The sequence below is a fragment of the Schistocerca piceifrons genome, chromosome 8, assembly GCF_021461385.2.
Source record: "Schistocerca piceifrons isolate TAMUIC-IGC-003096 chromosome 8, iqSchPice1.1, whole genome shotgun sequence".
Taxonomy (NCBI): Eukaryota; Metazoa; Arthropoda; class Insecta; order Orthoptera; family Acrididae; genus Schistocerca; species Schistocerca piceifrons.
Window position 1 is genome coordinate 271,804,004 of NC_060145.1, and position 10,057 is coordinate 271,814,060.

A 10,057-nucleotide genomic window follows, 5' to 3' on the forward strand; every position below is an offset into this window, starting at 1 on the left:
TCCTTTTCAAGAAATGGAGAATGATCGTTCCGTCCAGAAACCTATTCCTTGCCCCTCTGTTCAATGTGGGACTAAGAATCACAACAGATTATGATGCTCCCATTACACTTAAAGCTCCTTTGAGGCTCATTTCTATCAATCCTGACCAATACTGTAGGTTCTTTATAAAAAAATCAGTAGGTACTATGTGTATGGAACATTTGATAACTGCAGTCAACTTCATCAATGATAATCATCTGCAAACCAACAGTAAAGTTGTCATTTGTGGCAATTTTAAATCAACAGGAAAAGCACAAACAGCAGGAGAGACTTTCTTTATCTAGAACCGATGAACTGTTTGCAAAGCTTTCTGGATGGCAATACTTTTACATACAGATTTGTCTAATGCCTGTTTCCAGCTCCCAATACACCAAGAATCTCAAAAAATACATGTTGTTGTCACCCCTTATGAACTGCTTCAACATAACAGGTTAAAATTTGGGATCATCAGTTTCTCTGAAATATTCCAAAAATATGGGGGACTGATGACCTTTGCTGTTTAGTCCCCCTTATACATCCCAATAACCACCACCACCACCATATTCCAAAAATATCTAGAAAAAATTACAAAAGATACTCTGCACTATGTCTCTATTACCTTGATAATATAATAAAGATAAAATGAATGTCAAACATTTGAAAAATTTGCAACTTGATTGTGAGATACTTTCACAGCATTGTCATAAATGCAACCTTTCCAAATACTCATTTCACTCAGGGATTTTTTTCTTTTTCTTAAAGAATTTTTTTTTTATTCATCAACTTTGACCCCTTCAAAGTAACTCCCTCAGATAAATACATTTATGCCAGTGCTTTTTCCAATCTTGGAAGCACTTGAACTGATTTTTCGTTATGGTGTACAGTTCCTTCAGTGCTTCTGTCATTATCTCATCACTGGTGGCAAAACGACGTCCCTTCTTGGTTCCCTTCAGCCTCAGGACTAGAGAGAAGTCACAGGGGATCATGTTCAGCAAAACACAGTGGATGAGGTGACATAATTGTTTTGTTTTTTACCAAAAAATAATCATGGACAAGCGGGAGTATTATCATGATGCAATTTCTATGAGTGGTTTTGCCACAATTTTCATAGTTTTCTTCAGGTTGTTTTACACAAATGACAGATAACTTCCAGGTATTATTCCTTATTGGCCATTTTACTATAATGCAGGAACCATAGTAATCAAAAGGAACTGAGAGAAGAACCTTCACATGAGGTTGAAGATGTCAAATTTTTTTCGGTCTTTGCTCTTCAGGCAGTTTCCACTGGGACAACTGGGCCCTGGGCCCTGGTTTCAACGTCATATCCATATACAAATGTTTTGTCACCTGTTATAACCTTCTTTAGCAGTTCTGGCTCATTGTCAACTCCAGTCAGCGATTCCTTAGTGTTTTTTGACCAAAATTCAACAATTTCAGAACAAACTTTGCTGCTACATGTTTCATGCCCAAAACATAAAATAAATAAATAAATAAATAAATAAACAAACAAATTTGCATACCATGGGCCATAGGATATGCCAACATCATCAGCAACCTCTCTAATGGTGATTCAGTGATTTCCCAGAACCATTTTCTTTAGTACCTCCACACACTCATCAGTAATTGATGGGATAGGGCATCAAGGGCAATCATCTTCAACATCTTCTCAACCCTCTTTGAAATGTTTATACCACTTGTAAAATCTTGTCTTTATCACAGTAGATTTGCCAAAAGCCACAGTCAACATTTCAAATGTGATGCTGCACTTTTTTTGTTCAAGCAAAATTTAATGCAAATTCTTTGATCCATCTTCATCAAAAGTAAAAATTCACCACACACTCGAAAACACATATAACCTTATTGCGTTTTTGTCAACAATAAATTGAATATTCAAAACAACTGAAAAATCAAACATACATCCAGAACATGTGTACTAACAAGCTTTAAAAAAAAATTCCTATTACTTTTTGATCACACCTCATAAAGGATTTTCCAAGTATGGAAGGGCCTAGACCAATTGAAGACTGTCAGCAGCCATATATATTTCAAAGAAGGCACTGATACCTGTCGAGAGACATCCTTCTAGTGGAGTACCTTGCATTTGGATGGTGACTCTGGAAAAATTAAGATGTGAAGCAAGAATCAGGAAGCTGTACCAGAGCAGCATGACCCAAGGAGAAAGAACCCGAAGGCTGCTTAGAGACAAGCATGTTAAACAACATTTTAAGAAAAGAGTTATGGAAAACAAAAATGGAATAACGGAGACTAACTTAGAACCTGATCCATGGGGAATACCATATAAAATAGTCTGCAAGAAAATACCATCATCATTAGTCTTATCCATGTTCAGAAGAAGTAACGGGACAGTAACAGAAAGTTGGGAACAGCCAGCTACCCTGCTAATGGAAACTCTGCTTACTGATGGCAAAGAAGAAAAGATATGACATAAGATCAGCATAGATTATGAACTATGTTATGCGAAGACTACAGAAACGATAAGCTGGTGTATGACTTTAAACAGGAATAAATTAGGCAAATATAAGAAAAAATCTCCAGGACTGAATAGGATACCTGCTAAAGTAATAGAAACCTTATGTGACAAAATAGATATCTGTTTGTGTGTATTGTTCAAACATCTTGCAATAAACATTCATGCACCATGAAAGAATCAATAAATGGGAAGACAAGGATCCGATTATACCCAAATCCTACAGACCAATTTGTCTTCCGAACATTCTTGGTAAGATAGTTGAAAAACTGTTGTGCTAAATAGATTACTACAAGGAAGCAGCGCTCACCAGAATGGATTTAAAAGATGCTAGGTAAATGAAGATGCATTTTATAAAGTGCTCTCCCTAGTGACAGGTACTGATTTTATGTACAGTCTAGTGATAATGGTTGATTTTACTGGTGCTTTGAATAAGCTATGGTGAATGTCTTTCTTTTGTCACCCTCTGAAGTTGGAGTGTCCAGTGGTGCTGTACAACTGCCCAAGAGGCTGCAGGAGACATGGAACTTTAATATGCTCAAGAAAGGAAATAATGAAGATCATAACAATAGGCTGTCCACAGGAATCAGTGTGTGTTCCAGAGTTTTTGGGACATGATGTCAGAACCCATACTACAGAAGTTACATGAGAACAGTAATGTAAGCAGACTGGTAGCATTTGCAGATGATGCGCTGTTCATTGTAAGGATGGTGTAGAAGGGTCAAATTGATGCTGGCAATACATGAAACAAATGTCTTTCCTACTAAATGGGAAACTAGCAACAAATCCTAAGAAAAAGTTAAATTATGTAACTATTACAAGAAGTAAAAGCAAAGAAGTAATAGCAAAGATGACAGCACTAAATCTTGAGGCACACATTGCTTGACTGCTCTACTCCCAGACAGAATTTACATTACTGAATTTACTAATTTGTCTGTTTCCATCATACCGATTTATGTAAGTGACTGCTTTGCACTGATGTAATCTATATATTAGCCCATCCTCTGATAATATACTATTCAATTTTTATCAGGAATATTTTATGATCCACTGTGTTAAATGCCTTTGGCAGATATAGAAATATTCCTGTTATGGTCTGCTTTGTATTCATATGATACAGTATTGATTAATGTAGTCATATACGGATGTATGTGTAGATTTGTTCTGTCTAGACCCATGTTGAGACAAGTGCAGTAGATTTAAACTCTACAAGTAAATGTTTGACCTTTTATTAAAAATTTCTTCATGGCAACATGATCAAATTTATCACTTCCACATGGGGCTTCACAATTGTTGTTGTTGTTGTTGTGGTCTTCAGTCCTGAGACTGGTTTGATGCAGCTCTCCATGCTACTCTACCCTGTGCAAGCTTCTTCATCTCCCAGTACCTACTGAAACCTACATCCTTCTGAATCTGCTTAATGTACTCATCTCTTGGTCTCCCTCTACAAATTTTACCCTCCACGCTGCCCTACAATACTAAATTGGTGATCCCTTGATGCCTCAGAACATGTCCTACCATCCGATCCCTTCTTCTAGTCAAGTTGTGCCAAAAACTCCTCTTCTCCCCAATTCTATTCAATACCTTCTCATTAGTTATGTGATCTACCCATCTAATCTTCAGCATTCTTCTGTAGCGCCACATTTCGAAAGCTTCTATTCTCTTCTTGTCCAAACTTCTTCACCATTAATGAAGCAATTATCATTCTTCCATGACCATCCAGTACATCATTTTTGTCACTGAACCTCGTCAGCTTTATGTGTATAAATTTTTCAAATACTTCAGAGAAGCAGGATGAAAATGTGATATGCTGATAACTGTTCATGTCTTTTTATCATTGAAAATTACTTTTGGCATTTTCAATGACAGGGCAAGTACCTGCCTGGAAAGAGCAGACACACAGGTGAGGTAGCGGTTCAGCAATAGTATGCATATATTTTTTCATGAAATCTGCTGGAATACCATCAATTCCAACTAAATAAGAATTTATTAACCCTCTGAGGGCCTTTACAGCAATATCTTCAGTGCCTGTGCTCATAAATGTTGACTCTATACATATGTGAATACTCTCTTTTATTGGTTAATATTTTAAGTATGTGTTATTTTAACCAATTTTTCAGCTACGCATTAAAAAGTTGTCACTGCAACTTGAGTATTAGTTATTGCTTCATTTTTGTTTTCAATGTGTATGTATATATGCATTACTTTGTTCTCTCTCTTTCCCTCTTCATACAGAGTGGGACAAATATAAGTGGCCTGGAGAGCAGAGTTCCATGGTACAAAGAAGCACAGCAGATGCTGAAAGTGACTGCCATTCATCTCTTGGCACTTTTGGGTCCTGGTCAGCAAGTTTCTGAAGGCAGATTGAAGCTGGAATGCTGGAATTGCTGCAGTCTCATCTGAAATGTTCTGCTGCTGTTCTTGAACACTACGAGGGTTGTTGCAATACACTTTAGACTTGTGGGCTCCACATACAAAGCAACTGTACACTGACAGGTCAGGTCAAGTTACCTGGGTGGCCAGCTAGTGCCACAACCAGACTGATATCTGCTAACAAACCTGTCATGTGTGAAGATGGTGTAAATGTGCTCCAAGGCTCAGCTGGATGTACGGGCAGTTGCTCCATCCTGTTGGAAGTAAGTGTAGATCTTTTCTCATCCATTAATGCTGCAACATATGATTTTAAAATATTGGCAGTGCAACATGCTGAAGTCAGCAAATGATGAAAAAGGATGGGACCAATAATGGAGCATGCAGATACAGCACACCAAACCACAACCTTCTGATCATGTAATGGTGTTTCATGGAAGTTATGCGGATTCCCCACTGCCTAGAACCTGTGATTGTATGCGTTGACAAACCCACTCAGGTGAAACCAGGCTTCATCAGACATAAAGAACAGATCCATATCCAATCCTTTCGTTGTTATCTTGGTGAACATCCACTCACAAAACCAGAAGTGCTGAGGAGTTTCTGCAGGTTTTAATGAAAAAAATAACAGATACTTGGTAGGGGTGCACATGCAGTGCCAGGTGGAGTATTGGTCTGCATGACTGACGTGATATAACAGTCTCTTGTGATAGGTGTCAGGTTGATTTGATAGGACCCTGAAGTATTTTCTAGTGAACTGCAACCACATTTTCTGGTGTGCAGGCACATTTTGGAATATTCTTTGACTTGTTCAAATCAGATTCTGTCTGATGCCATTTTCAGACTAAGTATTGCATGGCACTCTTTGGTTGTGCTTTGACACTATTAAACTTATCAGCAGACAACTGATCACATTGTTTCCATGACTTTGTTGTCATGCAACTTTCCACAATGAACACCTGCTCTCCAGTGTGAGTACCATGCCTCCTTTGCACTGCTCCACTCACACTGACAGAGCCTGCACTATGCTCTAAACTGGTGTGGATTACGTGGTTGGTGTACAGGTGGTGTGTATGTCACAGGGCTTGGTTATATGCATATATTCATGTCTAATCATATCCACTCATCCAGGTCACTTTTTATTTGCCCCACCCTGCATTACTCCATACCATTTTTATTTTGTGGTTGGGTTTGTCAATGTGTTCTTCATTTTGCATCTTTTTAGCCTGTCTTATCACCCTCCTTAGCATCCATGCTTATCATCTATAGTATAAGAGTAATTGAGTAGAGTTATTACTTTATTTGCATGATGTGTCTTATTTTGGCTTGAGCTTTTTACAGCCATCCATTTCTTGTTCCCTTTACTGTTATTTAATTGTGCTTTTTTTTTTTTTTTTTTTTTTTTTTTTTTTTCTTCCTTCGAAGTGGTGGACCACTGTGTCAAGAAATATTTTAAATTTTTTGTTGACATCACTGCTGCATACATCTCTGTCCCCTTTTCTTTGCATAGAAGACTTGTTTAACTTATACTGTGTTTGTTTAACTTATTCTGAGTGAAGTACCTCACAAAGGTTTTATTTGGAAATGGATTTGAGGAACCTTAGTTAATCTCAACATTTTGCATGAGAGCTTGGTGGTCATGGACTCCTGAATTATTTGGCAAGAATTTTGTTTAAGGCTGTCTTGGATGACGGTGTTTTCTATGCAGATCATAAGATTTTACAAGATTCAAGAAGATCTCCCTGGCACCACCAGACAACATCACAGAAACTGAATGCCTGGTAAAGCTCTACTATTGACAACAGTCACACCACTACTCAGATGGTGTTGATCCACATGTGCACCTTCTGATGGGGCCACACCAGACACTGGTACTTAACCTCTAAATCAAAGCACTGGTCTGAGAGACCTTTTGGGTCTTTTAAATATGTTGTGTGGCAACAATGTTCTGCTTGCCACTATCCCCTTCAAAGCACCTTTTCATTGGCATGTCATTTACGTGGCAGAAGCATATCAGTTCAGTTTGTGGCTTCTCAGAGTCAGGAATGTATTAATTTTATAAAACATACAGGTCTGTCTGAATGGGTGATTCAAATTACATATGATATGGCTCAGTCTGTTTGACTGGATGTATTACATGTGTGGTGTCGATAGGTTGTATCAACCATGACTAACATCATCTTTGGTCTCTTATTGCTCTGCCGAGCCTCCATGTTAGTTTTTAGTTCTGTTCTGTATCTCAAGCTGTGTACACATTTATGACTAACTATGAAATATATATCTATGTGGAATTTAATGGGAATAGTTATTTGCATTCAGCCAATAAGTGTATCCCATTCCCATACTGGTGACCCCGAAGTTTCTATGTCTTCCGCAACTTCCACGCCGGTTGTTGTAAATCAACAGGTTATGCGCACGATGCCATGGCTACCTCACCCAATGCTTTGTTTGAAGATTTGGATGCCCAAATACGACAACCAGACCTCTCCAATCCTTCACCAATGGCCGGCTCTCCGCTAATCAACAGTGATTTGCGATCTCCAACCGAGTTAACCTCATATTATGGTCTTGTGCTACACTGTTAACTCAAAGAGTGGACTCAGATTTCATGTCACTGGACTGTGCTCACCAACATATAAAATGTGAAGTGGATAATTTTCAGAACTGTATAACTACCTATCGATCTTGTAATGTTCAAAGCGATCTACATTTGCGCACGTGCTTTGACCCTTAACGGGCCGCAACATCAGTTACAGTCGTGCTATGTGCAACACTGCCATTTGTGCAAAACACACATGCTTATGACAGTTCCAATTTTTGAGGGCTGTGTGCCATCGATAGGTTGTATCGAACCACAACTAACACCCTCTTTGGACTCTTATTGCTCTGCCAAGCCTCCATGTTAGTTTTTAGTTCTGTTCTGTATTTCAAACTGTGTACACGTTTATGACTAACTATGAAATATATCTCTATGTGGAATTTAATGGGGATAATTATTGCATTCGACTGATAATCGTATCCCATTCCCAAACATGTAATTTATTTTTTCTATTACTCATTCTGTGGAAGCTGCTTGGTAGAATTTTGCACAGAGCATGACTTACTCATAGCTAGCACTTGGTTTAAGAATCATGAAAGAAGGTTGCATATGTGGAAGAGGCCTGGAAACACAGATAGATTATATAATGGTAAGACAGTGATTTAGGAACCACAGTTTTAAATTGTAAGACATTTCCAGGGGCAGATGTAGACTCTGACCACAATTTATTGGTTATGAGCTGTAGATTAAAATGGGAGAAACTGCAAAAAGGTAGGAATTTCAGGACATGGATAAATTGAAAGAACCATAAGTAGTAGAAAGTTTCAGAGAGAGCATTAGGGAACAGTTGACAAAAACAGGGGAAAGAAATACAATAGAAGAAGAATGGGGAGTCCTGAGATGAAATAATGAAGGCAGCAGAGGTTTAACTAGGTAAAAAGATGAGCGCTGGTAGAAATCCTTGGGTAACAGGAGAGATATTGAATTTAATTGATGAAAGGAGAAAAATGAAGCAGGCGAAAAGTAATACGCGTCTCAAAAAACATGATTGACAGCAAGTGCAAAATGGCTAAGTAAGGGTGGCTACAGGACAGAAGTAAGGATGTAGAAGCATATAACACTAGGGGTAAGACAGATGCTGCCTACAGGAAAATTAAAGAGACCTTTGGAGAAAAGAGAACAACCTGTATGAATATCAAGAGCTCAGATGGAAAACCAGTCCTACATAAAGAAGGGAAAGCAGAAAGGTGGAAGGAGTATATCGAGTGTCTATACAAGGGCAATGTACTTGAGGGCAATATTAGAAAAATGGAAGAGGATGTAGATGAAGATGAAATGGAAGATGATATACTGTGCAAAGAATTTGGCAGAGCACTGAAAGACCTAAGTCAAAACAAGGCCCCGGGAGAGACACCATTGCATTAGAAATACTGATAACCTTGGGAGAGCCAGCCATGACAAAACTCTTCCATCTGGTGAGCAAGGTGTATATGAGACAGATGAAATACCTTCAGACTTCAAGAAGAATATAATAATTCCAGTCCCAAAGAAAGCAGGTGTTGACAGGTGTGAAAATTACTGAACTATCAGTTTAATGAGTCATGGTTGCAAAATACTAACATGAATTCTTTACGAATGAATGGAAAAACTGGTAGAAGCCAACCTCGTGGAAGATCAATTTGGATTCCATAGAAATGTTGGAACATGCAAGGCAATACTCACCCTACAACTTATCTTAGAAGACAGGTTAAGAAAAGCCAAAACTACGTTTCTAGCATTTGTAGACTCGGAGAAAGCTTCTGACAATGTTGACTGGAATACTCTCTTTCAAATTCTGAAGGTGGCAGGTGTAAAATACAGGGAGTGAAAGCCTATTTATAATTTATACGGAAACCAGTTGGCAGTTATAAGAGTCAAGGGGCATGAAAGGGAAGCAGTGGTTGATAACGGCGTGAGACAGGTTTGAAGCCTATTTATTCAATCTGTATATTGGCCATCAGTAAAGGAAACAAAAGAAAAATTTGGAGCAGGAATTAAAATCCATGGAGAAGAAATAAAAAGTTTGAGGTTTGCTGACAACACTGTAATTCTGTCAGACACAGCAAAGGACCTGGAAGATTCGTTAGTTGGTGTAAAAGAGGGGGATGGATCAAACTTCTAGGTCATCGGTCCCTCATTCTGATTAAAATAATTCCACAAGGGTGGGAGTAAAATAATCGAGACATACAAAACACAGATGGAAGAATGGAAAAACCCACAAGAATGACAGAAGGGCAACAAACACTAAAATGGACAAAATCGGACAAGAAAACCACAGAGAGATGCAAGAAACATGTTGAAGAGATCAAAACAAGAGAGCAGATTACCATGGCTGGATGACCATGAGAATTAAAAGAAGGTGCCAGCTACTCTGCAACACATTAAAACCTCCACCCTAAAAGAACTAGGGTGGAGGACACAGTGGGACAAAGGGCATGCCCTAAAACTTAGAACAAATAATAAAACATACCCTCATGAATAAAACATAAAACTAAATATGCTGTTGAGGCATTGTCACCCAACACTGCAGGTAGGCTGCTGAGAAAGTTAAAAGTCCACTGCAGAGCACCTAACAGTGGGCAGTCCAGCAAGAGGTGGACAAT